Source organism: Saimiri boliviensis, chromosome 1, assembly GCF_048565385.1.
Source record: "Saimiri boliviensis isolate mSaiBol1 chromosome 1, mSaiBol1.pri, whole genome shotgun sequence".
Classification (NCBI taxonomy): domain Eukaryota; kingdom Metazoa; phylum Chordata; class Mammalia; order Primates; family Cebidae; genus Saimiri; species Saimiri boliviensis.
In genome coordinates this window covers 159,599,165-159,618,707 of record NC_133449.1, presented here as the reverse complement: position 1 = coordinate 159,618,707, position 19,543 = coordinate 159,599,165, and the positions used below count along the sequence as shown (strand labels likewise).

The window sequence follows — 19,543 nt, the reverse complement described above, 5'->3', positions numbered from 1 at the left end:
GGGCATCTGAACCTTGTGTTCAGTGATGGGGTGCTCACTACCTTCCAAGGTATCTTTCCATCACTGGGCAGCTGAGGAAGCTCTTCCTTAGGCTGAACGGAAACCTGCCTTCCTGTAATGTCTCTGTAGATCTACTGCTTTTTCTGAACAAAGAGCTCCCCTCTGCCCTGGGACAGTCCTTCAGAGCTGTATTGGTAGCTGTATCAGACTGGAGTCTGAATAGACTCACTTCTTTGAATTCTACCTCTTATAGCCTAGTCTCTGGCTTTTTTTTTTTTGCAGAGAAATGGCCTTAGGCCCCTGGACCAGGGCCATGCCTGGCAGCCCTGACTTGTGTGCTGTCTTCAGGCAGGGAGTAAGGACGAGATTGGTCCTGGGAGCCAGGGCCAGGGCAGAGGCAGGACAGGAGGGAAGTTCCTTTCTGAGCTTTCAGATGCTAAGTCTGCAGAGTTGCAGGCGGAGCCCTGGAGACCTGGGTTCTATTCCCTACTCAGTCCCTTATGTGTTGCATAGCTTCAGGCAACACTCCTTTCCTCTCTGAGCCTTTGCTCTATTTTATATATATACCGGGAGTGGCTTGGCTTATTTCTTTTTATTTTTTTGAGACAGGGTCTCACTCTGTCTTCCAGGCTGGAGTGCAGTGGTATGATCTTGGATCACTGCAACCTCTGCCTCCCAGGCTCAAACCATCTTCCCACCTCAGCCTCCCAAGTAGCTGGGACTACAGGTGTTCACCACCAAACTGGCTAATTTTTGTATTTTTGTAGAGACAGGGTTTTGCCACACTGCCCAGGCTAGTCTTGAACTCTTGGGCTCCAGTAGTCTCCCCACCTGGGCCTCCCAAAGTTCTGGGATTACAGGCATGAGCCACCACACCCAGGGCTTGCCTGTTTCTAACAATAAAATCATTGTGTCTGTTCTTTGGCCAGTGCTGGCTGGAATTCTGTGATAAGAAGGATCAGAGGTGACGTCAGGATTTGATGGGTAAATGGGCAGTGTGTGGTCAGTGGAATGGCGGTTTGAGAGCTATGTAGGTACCAGTCATGGAAGACTTAAGGGGCTCCCAGCTCTGGCAGTGCTTGGCTCTGGAATAATAAAGCCCCACAAAGTGAGTTGATAATGAAGTCAGATATGGGGTAGGGGTTATCCCTGCTGGGTGGAGGGGGTTACCCTGCATGGCCATGCTGACCCTGCTGCTGTTCTGCTTCAGCCTGCAGACATGTGTCAGTTCCCGCACTGCCACCCAGATGGCCAGCAGACAGAGGCGCTCTGTGGAATCTTGTGTGCAGGCCAGGACTTGCGGCTTGAGGGTGGTGGGGAAGGCGGCAGGGGAGCCTGGCCAAGTGGGGCTGGGGCAGTGCAGATGGGGTTTCTCTGCCAGGGGGAAGATCTTTAGGGAACAAAAGCTTGGGTCAGAGCTGGGGCTTGGCTGCTACACAAACGGGCTTTCTACCCATCCCTGCCTTGCAGGGCCAGGAGGCTGGCAGAGGGGAAAACCCAGACTTGGAGTAGCTCAGAGGGGTCACAGCAAATCCTCAAGCCAGGCTGGATCCCTAAAAATCAACCAGTCTTCCCCCCAACCTACCGACAGGTCTTCCTGACAGATGGCCACAGAAATGGGTCCCACCATCTGCCTCTGGATTTGCTGCCGTCTCACTGTGTGGCTTTTGTCAAGTTCCTTCCATGCTTTCTGGACTTCAGTTCCCCCAACCGTAAGAAGAAGGATTTGCACAGATAGTGACTAAAAGCTCTCCCAGGCCTCACATTTGCAGACTACAAGTTCTATCATCATCATCATCATCATCATCAAGTCTTTCAGTTCACAGAACACTTTCCTGTTTACCCCTTAGTTTATCCCTCAACAGCGTGGTGAGCACTAGCCCGTTTTTTTTTTTTTTAAGACAGGGTTTCACCATGTTGGTCAGGCTGGTCTTGAACTCCCGACCTCAGGTGATCCATCCACCTTGGCCTCCAAAGTGCTTGGATTACAGGCGTGAGCCACCATGCCTGGCCTCCCCTGTTTTTTTTCAAGATGGTAAAACTCAGGCACAGAGATGGGGAAAGGCTCTTCCAAGTTTGCACAACGAGGCAATGGTTGACCAGGACTCTTGCTGCTATGTCCAGACTTCCACTATGTGGAAATCTTGGGACTATGTCCACTGCCCCAGAAGTTTGCAGGGGGCTGCAGTGGGGCCCCGGATGCTGTGGAGGGAGGTTAGGGGCCTGAGGGGAACAGATGTGGAGGATGAGGGGGATGGAATGAAGCAGGCATGATTGCTTCACTTGCCTGTTTTTTATATGGATTTCCATGTAGGAAGTATTTTGAGGAAAAAATATTTATGCCTAAAAAATTGAAAGACCCCATGCTGTTACAAGACTTCTCAGCTGGAAGCTGAGATGGACCCTCTTCTGAGCTGCACACAGTCTGGGTTGAGTAGCTTTACCTGGGGATTAAGCAAGAACTTCATGTGTCTAATGGAAATGAAGGGGATTTGCACATTTTAGATCATAGACGTTTAGCATGTGGTGGCATTTGGGTAGAGGTTGCAAAACTTCAAAACACGTAGAAGCACCAAGTGTGAAAATGTCAGTGCTAGGAGGTGCTAATGCTGGAAGGATCTTCAGAAACATCTTGGTCCTCCTCCCTTCCCTGTTCTTCACTGAAGGGAAACAGAGGCCCAGCGAGAAAAAGAACTTGGCTGAGGTTTCACAGCATCAGGAGCGATGGGACCGGAACTTGGGTCTCCTAACTTCCCTGACAGTTTCGGCATAGGCCATTTTCTGGGTAGGCATTAGGAGTCAGGAGACAGGGGAATGAGAAAAAAGGAGGGATCTGGGGGCCTGGGGTCAGGCAGACAAGAGATATGTAAGGCCCAGCCAGTGGCTGATAAGAGACCCACAATGCCATTCCAAAGGGCTATTTTATCAAGATGTAATTTTCTCCGCTGCAGACACTATTTTCTTTCTCGTGCAGACTGTGCTGGCCTTCGAGATAAGGCGCCTAGACATGTTCACACTCAGGCAGCCAAAACATGAGGCAGGAGGAAAAAAATTCCCTTCTTAGTCTCCCCCCGCTACAGCCCACTCCCCCCTCATTTCCTCTCATTCTCTCCAAGTTCTCACGCCCCCCACCCGCCTAGCTGGCTGGCCCCTTCCTGCCTTCCCGTAAGTCAGCCCAAAGGAGCCAGGAAGGTATGTGGCCCAGAGGCTCTTCTCAAAGGAGAGAAGCGTGGCGGGGCCTCCCCTGGGAAGAGACCCAGGCCACAGGCTCTCCCAAGACCCCGAAAGGGCAGGTGGGTTGGGGGAACGTCTTGTTTATAGGCTTGCCCCAGACTCTTCTCTCCTCCGTCCCCACAATCTCTGCAAATAAAACACAGCTCTCTATGGTTTGGGGATTGAGCCGGAGGTGATTAGAGCCTTTCCAAACCACAGATGCTCTGCTTTTTGACCCTACTTCTGACCTCCAAATCCAGAGCTTGATGGAGATTCCCAGAGGAGGGTGCCACCCTGACTGCTTTCCACTAAACACCCCCAGACTGAAGAGATCTGGCCAGACAGGAGATCTGGAATTCTGACCCCACAAATCCTGCAGTCGCTGTGGGGCTAGTCCCTTTTGCTCTCTCGGCTCTCTAGGCCTCAGTTTCCCTATTTGCTCACTAAGGAGGCTGGACTCAGATGTCCTGGCCTTGAAATTCTACATCGGGCTTTTTCAGAAGACAATGTTCTATCCCAGGCCTCCTAGGTACTTGGTGAGTTGACGGACTGCCCCCATGTATCAGTGCCCCGCCCCGGCTCTGCTCAGGAAGTCCACCGCGCCCTCCACATCTGGATGGAATTTACCCCCCAAGGCAACTCAATTACCAGTGATCTGATGAGGATGGCTCATGTGTCAGAGGGGGCCCTGGTGAAGGTTGCTGTGTCAGAGATGAAGGTTCCTGGGCCAGTGATCCACCCCTCCCACAACCAAGGGTACCTTCCTGAGGTCCCTGGGTCCCAGATAGGGTCTGCTGAGCAGTGTCTACTGCTGAGCAAGGGTAGGGGACCTAGAAGAGGCTGCCACTTCCTACATGGGCTCAGACCCCCCATGCAAAGACGCAAGTCAGGGCAAGGAGGCTGGAAGGTAAGGGAAGATAGTATATGCATTTCACACCCATGGGCTCCATCATGTGCCCAGCCATTGGGAGTCGGCAAGGGCTGGAAAGCCTCATGACTTCTGTCCACATTCTGGACTCTAGAAGGGGAACCTGGATGGTCAGGCTGGTACCTGCTTGCAGGGCTGTGATAGTAAGGGTTGAGGACCTAGTGCTGTGTCTCAATCACCTTCCTTGGGTAATCAAGGCAATCCTGCTGCTTTCCTGTGGCTTCTGCTAAGTGGGCTAGTGGGGGACAGTGGGCTTTGGAGCTTCCTGTTTCTTCAGCTGTCCACTCGACGCCTCTTACTCTGAGCCCATTGTTCGAGGACTGCCTTCTTTCTGCTGTCTCCCACCCCTCACCATCAACGTACCCAGGAGGCTCACCGAGCCCAGGAGTTCTAGGACATAGTGTGCTGTGCCGACCGAGGGTCCACACTAAATTTGTTTGTTTGCTTGTTTTTCGAGACAGAGTCTAGCTCTGTCACCCAGGCTGGAGTGCAGTGGCACAATCTTGGCTTATTAGAACCTCCACTTCCCTGGTTCAAGCGATTCTCCTGCCTCAGCCTCCTGAGTAGCTGGGACTATATAGGTGCCTGCCACCATGCCTGGCTAATTTTTGTATTTTTAATAGAGACAGGGTTTCAGCATGTTGCCCAGGCTGGTCTTGAACTCCTGACCTCAAGTGATCCATCCACCTTGGCCTCTCAAAATGTGGGGATTACAGGCTTGAGCCACCGTGCCTGGGCCACACTAAATTTGGCATGAATATAGTGACTTCCTGGGGGTGGGAGACCACCAGTTTACCTAAGGAGGGGCAAACTTCCCTGGATCAGAAACAGAGTGGGTCAAAACCCTCATGCTCCTCAGTAGTGGGATCTTGCCTGTGAATACCCACTGCCCTCGAAACACACCATGTTTCAACGTAGGTTGGGCAGCGCTGGCCAAGCTGAGGAAGCAGTGCCCCCCATCCACACAGAGAAACACTTACCACCTCCTTCCGTCTGAGAGTCTAACCAGGACCTCTCTGGCATTCAGCTCAGCAAATGTTCACAAATGCCGATTCAGAACAAGCACGGAGCTCAGCCCTGCTGCAGGGGAAAGAAAAGACTGAGGCTGAGTCTCCCTCCCCTCGGGGCTCATCCTGTCACCAGGGACAGAAAATGCTGCTCCAGAGCAGGTCTGTGCTGCAGAGAAGGGCATAGGCTGGAGGTAGCAGGTCATATTCATAGGACACACTTAAATACTCGCCCTGCCAAAGACAGGCTGGGGTCTTTGGGCAAACACTTCGGCCTCCCTACCAGCTTTCTGGGGTTGTCAGGAATGTGTGTATGATGCGTGTGAAACTCTTAGCACAGTGCCTGGCACAGAGGAAGTTCTTCATGAATGGAAGTTTTCTCGTTATTTTATGAAATAATAAGTATCCAGATAATAACCTCCTAAGTACCTGGAAAACTTCCTAATGCAGAGCCCTGCCCAGAACTCCCATGGAACCCCCCTTTCTAAAGAGGCCTCTGACCGGTTACCAACAGAGAGTTCTGTGTGCAGACACCACAGCTCACGGACTTCCCACATCAGCAAGCTGATGGCAGCAGTGGAAGGCGGGGGCCGCTGATGGGACTGAGGAGGAAGGGGTCCCCAGAGGCCTGAAGGTGCAGGCTGACATGGTTGGGGATCTGGGCTGGGGAGGAGGGGGAAGTTAAGGTGGGGGCCATGCCTTGAATAAATGCTCTCTAACCCTTCATATGGCCTGGGGACCTGCTGTCTGTTTATTGCAGGGGTGTCGACACGGAAGAGCTTCTTCAGGAAGCTGATTCCGGGGCCGGATGCAGGTTACGCCGAGGGCCACCCATTGGCCAGGAGGCCTGCCAGGGCCTGTTGGAACCCAGACAGGATTTAATGCCAGGATCCATTCTCAACACAAAATTCCAGACAGGGAAATCACCATGTACTGGGCGAAGCCCCCTCACATCCTTTAATATCACGTGATCCTCGTTGTTCAGTGAAACGGCTAGCTCTTAGTTCAGGGAAATGGCTAGCTCTACTTGACAGGTGAGGAACTATGTCCTTAGATAAGGGACCCCATACACTTGCTAGTGGCACGGCCAGGCCAAGAACCCCGGGCTGGAACTTCTGCACCAGTGCCTTGTTCATGGATGGTTTGCGGGTGCTGTTCCTGGCAGGGGCAGTAGAGACACCCAGTGGTATGTGGTGATGGGCAGTCTTGGACCAATGCTGAGTAAGCTCCAGGAGGTGACAGGCACCGGCTCTGGAGTCAGGAATTCCTGGTTGGAAGCCCAGGCCCCTCCCCACCAGTGTGGCCTGGGGAGACAGCTAAACCTCTCCGAGCCTCAGTTGCCCTGAAATGAGGATGACTGTGTACCTACTGCAAAGTGTATCAGAGAAGAGATCCTGAGAAGACATAAGACATCTGCAAAGATGGAGGCTCCTTCTGTTCTATGATCATGGGAGTGGGGGCTGGGCTTGTCTTACAGTAACTCCAGCAGCGCCCGTGCTGGGCACAGGCTCGGTTGTATCAGGGACTCAATCAATATCCATAATAAAGTTTGCATTTATCATGGGCACTTACTAAGTGTAAAGCACGGTGCTAACTGTTTAAATGCATGGTTAGACAGTTGATGAGAAGAGATTGAATTCTAACAGGAGAGGGGAGCTAAGGCCCCCTCAGGAGAATGAATAGACATGAGTGGGGAAACCGTGCAGATCTGGAGCAAGGGGCCCAGCCTGGAGGGAGCTGGGAACAGCTCACCGGCAAAACCTTGCCGGCAAACACAGGCTCAGAAAAGCTAGGGTCGATTTTCTGTCCTGCCATTATTTTGCTGTGTGATTTTGGCCAAGCCTCAGACCTCTCTGGGCCTCTGCTTTTGTTCCTAGAGAACAAATGGAGGGCGCGAGGGGACGTGGGAGCTGAACTGTCAAGGAGGGAGTCTTCTGCACCTGAGGCCTCCCGGCCTGTTGGGATCTGCCGGCCTGAAGGGGATTTCCTGGGGCCAGCCCCATTCCCAGCCCTGCTGATGTCACCCCTGGATGGGTGCCCAGAATTGGAGGGGATGCCCAGAGCAGCACTCCAGTGGGAAAAGCAGGCGGGCACTCTCCCAGCTCACACACTGGCCCTTCCTCTGGGGCTCTAGGGTCTCCCCAGTTCCATCCCCCAGGTGGGGAAGTGGGGATCCCTCCTGTTGAAAGAAGAAGGCACAGCCCTTTGGCACAAATCCGGATTTGCTGTGTGACCTCAGGCAAGTCTCTGCCCCTTTCTGGGCCCTGGTTCCCCATCTCTGCAATGAGGAGAGCAGAGCTTCCAAGCTCTTCTGGAACCCGTAACCCTCAGGGATCCAGCTGGGGGTTAGGGGATCTGGGAAAGGGAATTGGGGCGGGGGCTGGATTTCAAGGGCCTTGCTTCCCACAATAGCACAGAAGGTGTAGGGGTGATGCGAAGTGCCGTGGGATAAAAGGAGCCCCGAGTCCTCCAAGTGGCTCTGGGAAGGGGCAAAGCCAGCCTGAGGTTTTGGAAACATATTTATTTTTAAGTGTCCTGTGTCGCTGGGGGCTTTTTCTTCGGGGTTTGAAATGCTACAGAAGTCAGTACTCTGATGTGTGTGTTTGTCAAGCAGAGTATGGGCTGTATTTATTCATCCTTTAGCCCAAGCCCTTAAAAATATAGACGGCTAATGTCTTCAGTGTGTATGAAATATCCCATATGCTCGGAAACAAAAGGGGCTCTGTTATTAAAGTTTCATTTCCACACGCCCCCTCCCCTCCCTCCCGCCCGCCCCCCGACACCCTGCCCTCCTCCCATCCCGCTCAGCCTGCTCGAGACAGAGTGCGAGTGAGGAGCAGGCGGGCAGGCAGCGGGCAGCCGGGCAGCCGTGGACAGAGGCCCGGGCACAGCCAGTCGCTGCGCCAGAGGGTGTGGCGTCCGGCTACAGGTGAGGGGGCGACCACAGGGAAGGAGAACAGGGTCTTCCAAGGGAGAAAGAGCCCTGGGGTCCCTGGCCAGTGGCAGAGTGCGGGTGGAGGTGGCCCTTCTTGCGGGCGCCTGTGGGGCCGGGACCCTGGCAGGGCCTGGCTGTCTGGGACGGAAATGCCCGCTCTGCTGCTAACTGAAACCACATGTGTCTCCCAGGCAGCGGGACAGAGATGCCGCCAAGCCTGGGGCTTGGGGCTGGGAGAGGAAAGATGCAGGCTGGTCCCACTGTGTGCCCCAGGGTGGGTGAGGGGCTGTGCAGGAGGGATCAGGGTCATTTGCCTCCGTACAAGTGACAGTGTGTCAGAGTGTGAGTGAATGAGCTCTGCGTGGGAGCACGTCGCATGAATGAGTGTGTGTGTACACGCTGGAGCCTGTCTGCAGGTCGGTGGGATGTCCCTGCTTGCAGGGCTGAAGTGGCCTCCTATGGCCTGAGTCCTGGGCACACTCCTACCTGTCACCCAGAGCTTGGGAGCCTGCTGGCTGCTTCCTGGGAGGGCCCTCTGGGGTGACGGGACACTCACCTGAGTGGGTGGTGGTCCTCACCAGTGCGGAGACTCCCTCATGACCACCATCCTCCTGCATTCCTTTTTTTTTTTTTTTTTTTTTTTTGAGACAGAGTTTTTGCTCTCGTTACCCAGGCTGGAGTGCAATGGCGCGATCTTGGCTCACCGCAACCTCCGCCTCCTGGGTTCAGGCAATTCTCCTGCCTCAGCCTCCTGAGTAGCTGGGATTACAGGCACACGCCACCATGCCCAGCTAATTTTTTGTATTTTTAGTAGAGACGGGGTTTCACCATGTTGACCAGGATGGTCTCGATCTCTCGACCTCGTGATCCACCCGCCTCAGCCTCCCAAAGTGCTGGGATTACAGGCTTGAGGCACCGCGCCCGGCTCCTTCATTCCTTTTCTTTCAGCCCAGCTCAGTCTTCTGGCACCTGTACAACCTCCACCCATTTCCCTGGGGGAAAAGCTGAGAAGTAGAGCAAGGAGGTAATAACAATCTCCGCTGCCACGTCTGTTTTCATCTTTTTCAGAGCAGTCACCTCCAAGGACTCGGCATAACCACTGTAGCCCTGGCAGGTGAGAAACCTAGCCTGAGTGAGGGACAGCTTGCTCGTGGCCATCGGGGAGAGAGTGGTGGGCCATCCAGACCCATCTGGGGGCACAGAGGACACCGGGATGTGGGCTCAGCCTTGGTGCAAGGCTGGAGGCTGCACTCTCAGGCTCTGTGGGAAATGGGGTCCCTCGAGGGCCTAGGTGACCTGAATCCTGGATCATCTCTCCTTAAGGAATGAGCCCTACTGGGGGCCAGGCTCTGGGTTCTGGTGGTGGCCCTGCCACTGCCTTGCTACAGATGTTGGACGGGTCTCCTCCTATCTCCGGGCCTGTTTCCCTATCACCACAATGGCAAAGTTGGGCCAGGGTAGTGTTTTCCAAAGTCTGGTGTGTGTACCTCTGGCAGCCCATGAGAGGCTGCCACGTGGACTGCCAATTTCCATTGTAACAAGGAGTGTGTGTTGTTTTTACCTACATTAGGGAAGGGTGTCTAAGTAGCATATCAAGCCAGCGGATAGATAGAAATAAAGGAATAATTGACCCAAAGGAGTAAAAGCCAGGGATCAGGAGAAGGTCCTTGTGTTCTGTCCCTTCTGGCAATGGGCTCTCGTTATGCTTCCAACATTTTATTTTTTTAGAGACGAGTCTCGCTCTGTCACCCAGGCTGGGGTGCAGTAGCATGATCATAACTCTTCCAGCTGTTTTTTATTTTATTTTTTGTAGAGACAGGCTCTCCCTATGTTGCTCAGGCTGGTCTCAAACTTCTGGCCGCAAACGATGCTTCCCTCTCGGCCTCCCAAAGCGCTGGGATCACAGGCATGAGCCACCAGGCCTAGCCGCTTTCATCATTTTAAATGCTCCTAAGAGCATTGGTTTTAACTGTCTACGGCCTGAAGGTGTGATCTGCTATGTAGACCATCTTTGGGCCCCCACAAACTAGCAACCACCCTGTAATTCTGTGATTACAGAGTGGGAAGCCCAGTGGCCCCCTTAGGATGTGTGTGTGTGTGTGTGTGTGTGTGTGTGTGTGTGTGTGTGTGTGTGGTGTATGCTGTTAATGCTATGTGGGAAGGGGCAGGAGATGGAAGGAACAGAGCTGGGGAAAAGATCAGCCCATCCTGAGTAAAACCTGGATGCCTAAGGTCACAGGCAAGAAGTTTGGGAAAGAGATTGTCCCCTGACTGACATTTTCAAGTGCTTTATCCGGCCTCAGCCTTGCTTTGAATCACCAGGATGGGTGGGTAGGCGAGAGGTCACGCTGGCCTCGGCCTTTCCTGCCATTCAGCTCTGGCTCCCAGGCCACTTGGCTGCGTTTTATCCGCCAGCCCAGGACTGGCCAGGGAGGGGTGAGCTGGGAGGATGCAAGGGTTTTGGGGGGGCCCTTTGGCAGAGCTCCCCAGTCATTTCTCCAGGCGAAGCTGCTCAGAGCTGGCATCCTTCAGGACGTACTCCCTTACCCTCCTCTTCTGCTAGGTTTGCTGTTGCTGTTACTTGTGACCGCAGTTGCTTTTTTGTGGATATTCATTGGTGATTTGTCTCATCACCAGCAATTTAGGGAAGCCTGACCCTGCTCTGCTGAAGGAAGTACAACTTCAGGACCATTCTTTCTTGTCTTGTCCTGCAACAGGCAAAAGGAACCAAACTTGGGCCGCAGGATGTGGGCAGCATCCTTGGGTTTGGATGAATTCAGTCCCTTCTTGGTGAGGCAGCAGATGCAGAAGGAGCACAGAGCTGGGTCCATCTGATCCCTGACACTAACACACGGCGTGGCCCTAGGCAAGCTCCGTGCCCTCTCTGGCCCGCCTCTCCTCCGGCCCCAGGAGGCATTGTCCTTGATGAGGCTAAAGTGATTCTCTAGTGCTGCCCTAGGATAAAACAAAATCCTATTTCTAGGGGACTCTTGTGCCTTTCCTAGTGGGAAGAGCCTTGTGAGTTTTGGAGTTGGGCTTCCTGGAGATGGCCATTTGGAGTCATCCACAGTCCTTGGGCGCCAATTCCCTTGAATTCTGTTTCAAACCCTGGGGAAGCAGCTGGCTGTGGTCAGGGGCATCGCCTCTGCCTCCAGAAGGTGTCACATTCTAACTGGCTTTCAGTGGCCTTGTGGGTCCTGTGAACCATTAGCAGCTACACCCAAGGCCAAGGGCAAACAGAGATCTGCTTCATGCTGTCCTGGCATGGGCATCGTTATAGAGCGATCTGCCTGGCCAGGGAGTGGGAGGTGGCACTGCCAGGTGGGGAGGACGGGCACTTACAGAGCGACTCCTTCCCAGAGAAAGATTCTCCTGTAAAAACAGCCGTGGTCTGCTTTGGTAAGTCACCTCCGTCGGCTGAGCAATGGGGTGCAGATGAAGGTTGAAGATTCTAGAACTTAGCTTACCAATGACAGTGATGCCCTGGACTCTTGACTTCCTTAGATTTTACTTTGATTTCTTTTTCCTGGGTTTGGTAGGGGCAGTGTGGAGAGGTGGTGACAAAGTAGTTTATCCATAGAGTCACATCCAGATCTGTTGGTGGCAGTGTTAACTTTAGCCAAGGGAAAACTGAAGTTAGCTGCTGGGTGAGGCAAAAAGAAAAAGAAGAGAGGCCAGGTGACCCCATGCTCTGCTCCCGCCGCAGCCATGAGAGCTCACCAGGCGACTGCGTCTCTGTTCCACTTTCCTGACCTGTAAAATGGGTTGTGATGAGATTGACATACTGCAGCTGGCACTGAACAAATTGTAGCTCGGGGGTATCAGGCCTGCTGATAGCTCTGCTGGCTAAAGGAGGGGGTGTGATTGTCATTTCACAGAGCAGAGAATGGGGCAGCAAGTGATATGCCTAAGATGAGGGGGGCCTGGGTTCCAGTCCCATCCCCACCCCCAATGGCTTTGTAACTTCCAGCAGGTTACCTAGCCCTGCCGAGTCTCAGTTTCCTCGTTGGTAAGGTGGGCAGGAATAGCACCTACCTCACAAGGCAGCTGTGCAGATTACATGAGCCAACCCTAAGCTCCTGGCACATAGTAGGTGCTCAATGAGCACTCCTCTAGCTAAATGGAAACCTGGAGGCCTCTTCTCCTCCAATTGCTCCCCTCTGATAGTCCCTGTAGTCCCCATCTGGGGACTTTGTGATTAGTGAGGTCAGGTGGCCAGAGGCCCCAAGCCCTAGCTGGGGCTCTCGCCCAGGGCTTGGTCTCCAATCTTACCATAAACACTACCAAAAGCACTTCTTGGAATGTTCTACCTGAGTCTCCCAGGTTGGCGGGTGGTCAGGACTAGTGCTATTTCTTGTCACTGACAGCAGGGATAGTGTGATGGTTCATACCTGAAGGATAGACAGATGAGGAAATTCAGGAAACTGAGGCTCAGACAGGGAAGGGGCCTCTGGGATCAACGTGGCAATGAAGCAAGGGCGGACGGGTGGAGGCAAGAAGGTAGAAAACCTTATGGGGAGAGGGAAAGGAGTGATCCTTGGTACCTACCTGGACAGGGCCTCCTTTCCAGCTCCTCTGGAGCAGGAACGGGTTAAAGGGGACCGGAAAGGAGAGGAAGAAAGCAAACAGAAGCAGGAGAAAAGCCTGGAGCCGCGAGCTCGCTGGGGTTGTTTGGTCTGGCTGAACCACCTCCTGGGCCACTCCCAGCAGCTCTGCAGACAGACTCCAGCACCCCACCACACGCACGCATGCACACACACACACAGATACACACGCTAACAGATATGCACAGACACAGGCACACACAGATACACACATTGACAGATATACACATTGACAGATACACGGATACATAGAGACACACGCATAAATACAGGCACACACGGCGACATAGACACACAAATACACACAGACAGGTATACATAGAGACATACACACACAGATGCATACATGCATACCCAGAAACACATATACATCACACTTACACACAGTTGCATGGATACACACAAAGCAGCACGATTACAGATTACACACCGACACATACATACAGAGTGCCACACAGAAATACATAGAGACATACAGACACAGATACAAGCCCAAACATGCACACAAACACACACACAACACGGATATCATGCAGATGTGGACACATATGCAAGATTCACATACGAACATACACAATGTATACATATACATAGACAGACATAGACACACACGTGCACAGACTCCGCAGAGACGCTTCAAGCTGGAGGACAGAGGCTGGGATGGTTTATTTCCGTAGCTACCTCTAGTTCAACCTGCTCCCCTCTGCCCCAACAACTTACACAGGCTCAACCCCCTCACAGCAATAATAATGCCTACTGTATACTGGACACTTCCCCTGTGTCAGGCTCTGTTCTAAGCTCGTATGTTAACTTGTTGAATCCTCACAACCACCCTATGAGATGGGCACCGTGATTAGCCTTGATTTGATTTGTACATGGAGAAACTGGGGCTCAGAGAGGGGAAGTCACTTGCCCAAGGCCACACAGTTTGCTTATGGCTTCTCCAAGGCAGGCGGCCACGCCCTCCTGGCCCCGCCCCCCGCACCGTCTCAGAGCGCTGGGCTCTCGCTCTGTGCCGGCACAGGGACCGGCTCTCTCGCCTTCAGCATTGCCATGCCCTGTGGAGCAGCAACACGATTTTGCCTTTTCTCAGGTCCAGGGAGCGATCGGAAGAAGCAGGGCTAAACGTCTGAGTGTGCGCTGAGCCAAGGCTTCAGGGAGGAGGAGAGGCAGGTGACAGGGGCCGGCCAGCCCATCCAGTCTGCAGTCAGGCTCAGCGCCCTTCAGCCTCCTCTTCCGGGGTCTTCCTTTCCTTGACCTGCCCCCAGCTCCTGAGCCTGTACCTCTGTCCTCCAGCTCTACCCTGTCCAGTATCTGATGCCCTCACACTGTTCTCCGTCCAGCCTTAACAAGTGTGTCCCGAACAGTAGCTTAGGATAAATGTTGACAAAACCTGTTTCCCTTCTGTTATTTTATTCCATCCTACGTGTGAGGTAGGGGGAGGAGGTTATTATCTTTTGATAGACTTGAGTCTGGGCTCCAGTCCTTACTGAGAGTTCTTGCCAGCAGGACCCCAAACTAACTTAAATACGTCTCCGGTCCTCCATTGGGCTCAAAATGCCAGCTGCCCAGGTACAGGATGTGGGAGATATGGCATAAAAGTGGTAGCTGTTTAGTGACGTCTTTGTGGACCACAAGCACAATAGGGACATAGCTGTTGAAAGGAAAAAAAAAAAAAAAAGCTAATCTGATGTTAGGCTGCATTAATAAAGGTAGAATGTCCAGAGTGAAAGAGGTTATGGTCTTACCATGCTCTGTGCTGGTCTCGTTTTCCGGTAATATTGGGGTCAGTTCATTTCCACTGAGGAGTTTCTCATTCCCTGCTTGTTTACCATCAGTGACAGGGAGCTCAGTATCTATTGAGTCATATATTAACCCAAGGACTCCCTTAGCCCAATGCCAAGGGGTGCTAGGATAGCTGACCTTTATTGAGGACTTTCTTTGCCAGGCACATTTAAATGAGAGGTAGGTACTATTATTATTCTGGTTTTACAGATGAGGAACCTGAGGAACAGAGAATGATAGAACTTGTCCAAGGTCCCACAGCTGGTATGTGGCGGCATGCAGCACTGGACCGTGGCAGCAACGAGCAGGCCTCCTGATTACAATTCCAGTGCTGTCCCCTGAAACGTAATGCGAGCACATACGTCATATTACATTCTCTAGCAGCTACACTAAAAAAGTTTTTTTTTTTTTTTACAAAAGTAGAAAAAAGAAACCCGTGAAATCAATTTTAATAATGCATTTATTTAAACTCCAAATAGCGTCATTTTAACATGTAACAAATGTAAAAAAAAAAAAAAAAAACTTGTTAATGAGACATTTTACATTCTTTTTTTGGTGCTAAGTCTTGGAAATCTGGTGTGTATTCTTTATTTACAGCACATCTCAGTGTGGGCTAGCCACATTTCAAATGCTCAGTAGCACATATGGCTAGTGGCCGCCATGCTGGACAGCACAGTGCTATACTATATTGCCTCTCGAGGCGCTCACTGTAGCATAGCCTAGTGTATAGGAAGAATCCGTCAATGTCAGTCACTAGTATGATTATTTTTATCACTGGTGGTTGTTGGTGGTGGTCCAGGGAGAAGCTGGACTGAGCCTCAAGCCCTTGGCATGAACTGTGCACTGATGTCACTCTTCTTAATCCAAGTCCTTCAAGCCAGGAGTTCAATGTCTCGCAGGCAGAGCCAATTTCAGGAACCTTCGGCCCAAAAGGGCCAGTGTGACTCTCTAAAAGGGGAGGAGAGACCAGCCTGAAGCCCCTCCAACTCCCTGGCTGGCCAGCTGTGTACCACATGAAGTGACGCTTCCTCGGGGCCTATAAGCCTGTGGCCCATCTGCTCTGGAGTGTGGGGCAGCCAGGCCCACATCTGCAAAGGAGAGGATGAGAGCCTCTCCTCCCGTGGTTCCTTTCAGCTGGTTAAGGATTTAAACGGAAAAAAAAAAAAATGAATGAACCCCACTATTCTTTTTTTTTTTTTTTTTTTTTTTTTTGAGACGGAGTTTTGCTCTTGTTACCCAGGCTGGAGTGCAATGGCGCGATCTCGGCTCACCGCAACCTCCGCCTCCTGGGCTCAGGCAATTCTCCTGCCTCAGCCTCCTGAGTGGCTGGGATTACAGGCACACGCCACCATGCCCAGCTAGTTTTTTGTATTTTTAGTAGAGACGGGGTTTCACCATGTTGACCAGGATGGTCTCGATCTCTCGACCTTGTGATCCACCCGCCTCGGCCTCCCAAAGTGCTGGGATTACAGGCTTGAGCCACCGCGCCCGGCCCCCACTATTCTTAATACAGTTTTTTACCTGAAATCCCAGAAGTTAAAACAATGGAGCAGGGATCAAGGCTCTTTACTCTCCCCATCCCTGTATGGTCTCCAGGCAGCTATACAGTGCTTGCAAAGAGTGAGGGTTCCCAAACCTACCTGCGCATAGGAACCACCTGGGAATCTTCAAAATACCCTGATCCCAGGTCCAATCCCAAGAGGTTGCAGTTTAATTTGTCTGGGGTGTGGCCAGAGCTTTGGAACGTGTAAAAGACCCACAGGTGATTCTGATGAGTTGGACAAGTTTGAGAACTGCCGTGCTAGCCCTTAAGGGCATAAGCTCGGGTCGCACTCACAGTCGCTATGATGCAGGCGTGGTTAGGGTTCCCACCACACAGATGAAAGATTGGAGGCCCACGGGAGTAGAGCAACTGGCGCCAGTTCAGCCAGCCAGGAAATGAGTACGGTGGGGATTCGCTAGCCATGGTTTAACCAGCAGTGTGTGGATAAACGTCTAACAACTTGCTCTCTGGAGAAGGAAAAAAGCCTTGATTTGTAGCACCTGCCGGTTTCCGTGGTGTAGCTACTCCCACCAGGGCCCGTTTTAAGCCATTGACAATGTCCCTGAATGCAGAGCTGGGAAAGGGTGTGTGCATTGGCTGTTGAGACAGTGTGGCTGGCTTCAGCACACAGCTGGGCCACTTGGCATGGAGAAGATGGGATCCCATTTGGTAGATATAGTTAAACATTTTCTATTTTTATATTTTTATTTCTTAAATTTTTTGAGATGGAGTTTCACTTTCGTCACCCAGGCTGGAGTGCAATGGCGTGATCTCAACTCACTGCAACCTCTGCCTGCTGGATTCAAGCAATTCTCCTGCCTCAGCCTCCTGAGTAGCTGGGATTATAGGCATATACCACCACACCCAGCAACTTTTGTATTTTTAGTAGAAATGGGGATTTTACCTTGTTGGCCAGGCTGGTCTCAAACTCCTGACCTCCGGTGATCCGCCTGCCTTGGCCTCCTAAAGTGTTGGGATTACAGGCGTGAGCCACCATGCTGGTTAGGCATTTTGTGAATTTTTAGTCCTTGAACCCTTTCTGCAATGCACTATTTGGGAGCCCCAATATATGCAACAGATAAAAAGCAGTATGTTAGCAGCATAAGTTTATTATAGAAACTGAAATCATAGCATCAGTCTCAGTCTCTTGTTTAAACTGGGGGACAGGGTGAGGGGGCGCTGTGAATGTGGCAGGGAGTGGCCGTGAGCAGCAGCCTCAGAGCCAGGGCTCTGTGCGCCAGCCCTCTCCCCTCCACTGACTGTGTGACCTTGGGCAAGTCCCTCCGCATCTGAGTCCCCATTTTCTGGTGTGGCCAAGGGAGACTGAACTGTGTACAGAGTGGCCTCTGCCCTGTCACACTCCTGCCTGACCCCAGCCAGTCCCGGCCCCGTATTTATAGCCATGACTTCAGTCTCCCCAGTTCCTCTGAAGCTGGTTCCCTGGCCCATGTATTTATAAACCTAGCAGGGCAGAAATAGATGTGACGTGCAGGGGACTTGGCTGGTTCTGTGAGCAGGCTGGCTTCAGTGAGTCCATTTGGAACAGGCTTGAGTCCCCCAGCATCCCGGGTGCCGGATTCCACAGGAGTCTAAAGCTGGAAGAGCACTTTGAGACCTCAGGCCCAGCCCTGTGACTGTGTAGTGGGGGTCACCAAAGCCCAAGTGTGGAGGCATGTGGCCACGGTCACAGCGGGCATGGCAAAGCCAGGGCCAGAACGAAGGACTCCGTGCTGTGTTAAATGGCCTCTCCCCAGACCCTCAGAAAACCTCCAGTGACCACGCCAGGCCCCAGATGCCTATCAGGTTCCAGCTTGGTCATTTTCCTGCTCTAGGATCATGGGCGGAGACTCACCCTCTGTGAGCCTCCTCTTCCTCAATCTGTTAACTGGGGGATAACAGTAGGTGCCGGCCTCATTATGTTGTTGTGAGGAAGAAACAAGAACAAGACTGATGCAGTGCCCAGCACGTGCTCAACACTCAGTCAATGGTAGCTCTTGTAATGCCCTCAGTTGCCACTTCACAAAAACAGTAATCGTAATAACAACAGCTGTTTCTATTGAGCATGTACACAGGTTACCTTGTTTAATCCTTACAAAAATACAGTATCATTATTACTGTCCTCAGACTCATTGCATATCATGTGTTTCACAGACAGGAGATGTTCTACCACTAATGAACTTGGAAACGAATGTTCTAAAAAAAAAGAATGCTAATATACAAAATCTTATTTTTTTATATACAGGATTACAAAACATACTCATTTCTAAATAGTAGACATATTCAGAATGGAATAGGAATGTTCTAAAATGGTGAGCAATTGAATAGTCAGAATATTAGCCTCAGAAATATGTCTCCCAGGGCTTTGCAGGGCTTATGTTTCTAAGTTTGCTGCCTAATGTTGGTTTTATGTTTTTTTATAATTGCATATGAGAATTTAACATAATAGTGAACTTGAAATGCATATGCTATTCAAAACACAGAACGGCATCTGTTAAGCTTTGTTATGTTCATACCACAGTTTCTTTATCTTAATGACACACAGGACTCCCAAGCTGCCTTTCTGGCTTATTTTTCCATCGTATTTAACATCATCTGACATACTTTCTTATTTATTTATCTGTCCACCCCAGCTAACATGTGAGCTTCACGTGGGCAGGGTTTCTTTCTCTTTTGTTCACTGTGTACTGCCAGTACTTAAAATAGTGATGGCACTTAGCAGGCATTCTGTGAATATGCGATGAGTGAACAGATGAGTAAATGAATGACTGAGTCTCCATTCTACCAAGGGGCACCTGAAATTCAGTAAGATGCAGGGACTTGTCTGCAGTTGCCCACTATTCTGAGGCTGAACTGAAACCTTACCTCTCCTAAGACCACCCAGTGTGCCCAGCTGGAATTTCTTCCCAACCTCTTTGTGCCAAGGGCTGGTTTCCGGTGGCTCCTGGGGCTCCCCCCAGCTCCACTTCATGCCCATCCAACACTGGTCCCTTCTGCCCCAGGAGGTGGGGCGAAATGGAGGGCAGGAGAGGACTAGGGAGGAAGAAGAGGTCACAGCAGGCCGGACATCCAGCATGGTTGATGCTGATGACTGCTGAGGCAGGGAGGAAGGATGCAAAGATTGGTCAGTTTGCCCTGAAGGACTAGAGGGAGGGGCCGGCACCGTGGGATCATGGTGGACATGCCTCTGGGACTGACTCCCCCAACTGAAAAACATTAGAACTGGGCAAGGCCGAGAAGAATTCAGGTGTAGCAGCAACCTTGCTGCTACCGCCCTCACTAATCACTTTGTCCAAGGCCTTTCTCAGCTGGAGAAACTGAGGTCCAGTGAAAGAAAGTGATTCTTCCTAGACTACATAGCAAGGTAACGGAAGACACTGGGCTTTCTCATGCTACTAGCTCTGGAGGTTGGAAGGGCTTGGGATTCCCCACCTTTGGAGCCATGGGGAAGGACCCCTCCACCTTGGCTCTCATCCCGTCCTTGGGAGAGAAACACTAAGGCAGGGACATAGGTCAGATTTGCAAGGACAA

The 19,543-nt window shown here is 51.8% G+C and overlaps 1 protein-coding gene across 3 annotated transcripts in view; it reads left to right on the top strand.

Annotated features, from left to right (window-relative positions):
* Positions 1-19,543, top strand: part of SYNPO (synaptopodin) — a 74,105-nt gene that overhangs the window by 7,003 nt on the left and 47,559 nt on the right. The window contains exon 1 of one of the 3 annotated variants that reach the window (XM_074379104.1): positions 7,232-7,387. The exons of 1 other annotated variant lie outside the window; for it this stretch is intronic. The gene's annotated coding sequence lies outside the window, so the exon portion shown is untranslated. Of the gene's footprint in view, positions 1-7,231; positions 7,388-9,180; positions 9,198-19,543 lie in introns of those variants that run through there. One more of the 3 variants, XM_074379110.1, reaches the window with a different exon arrangement.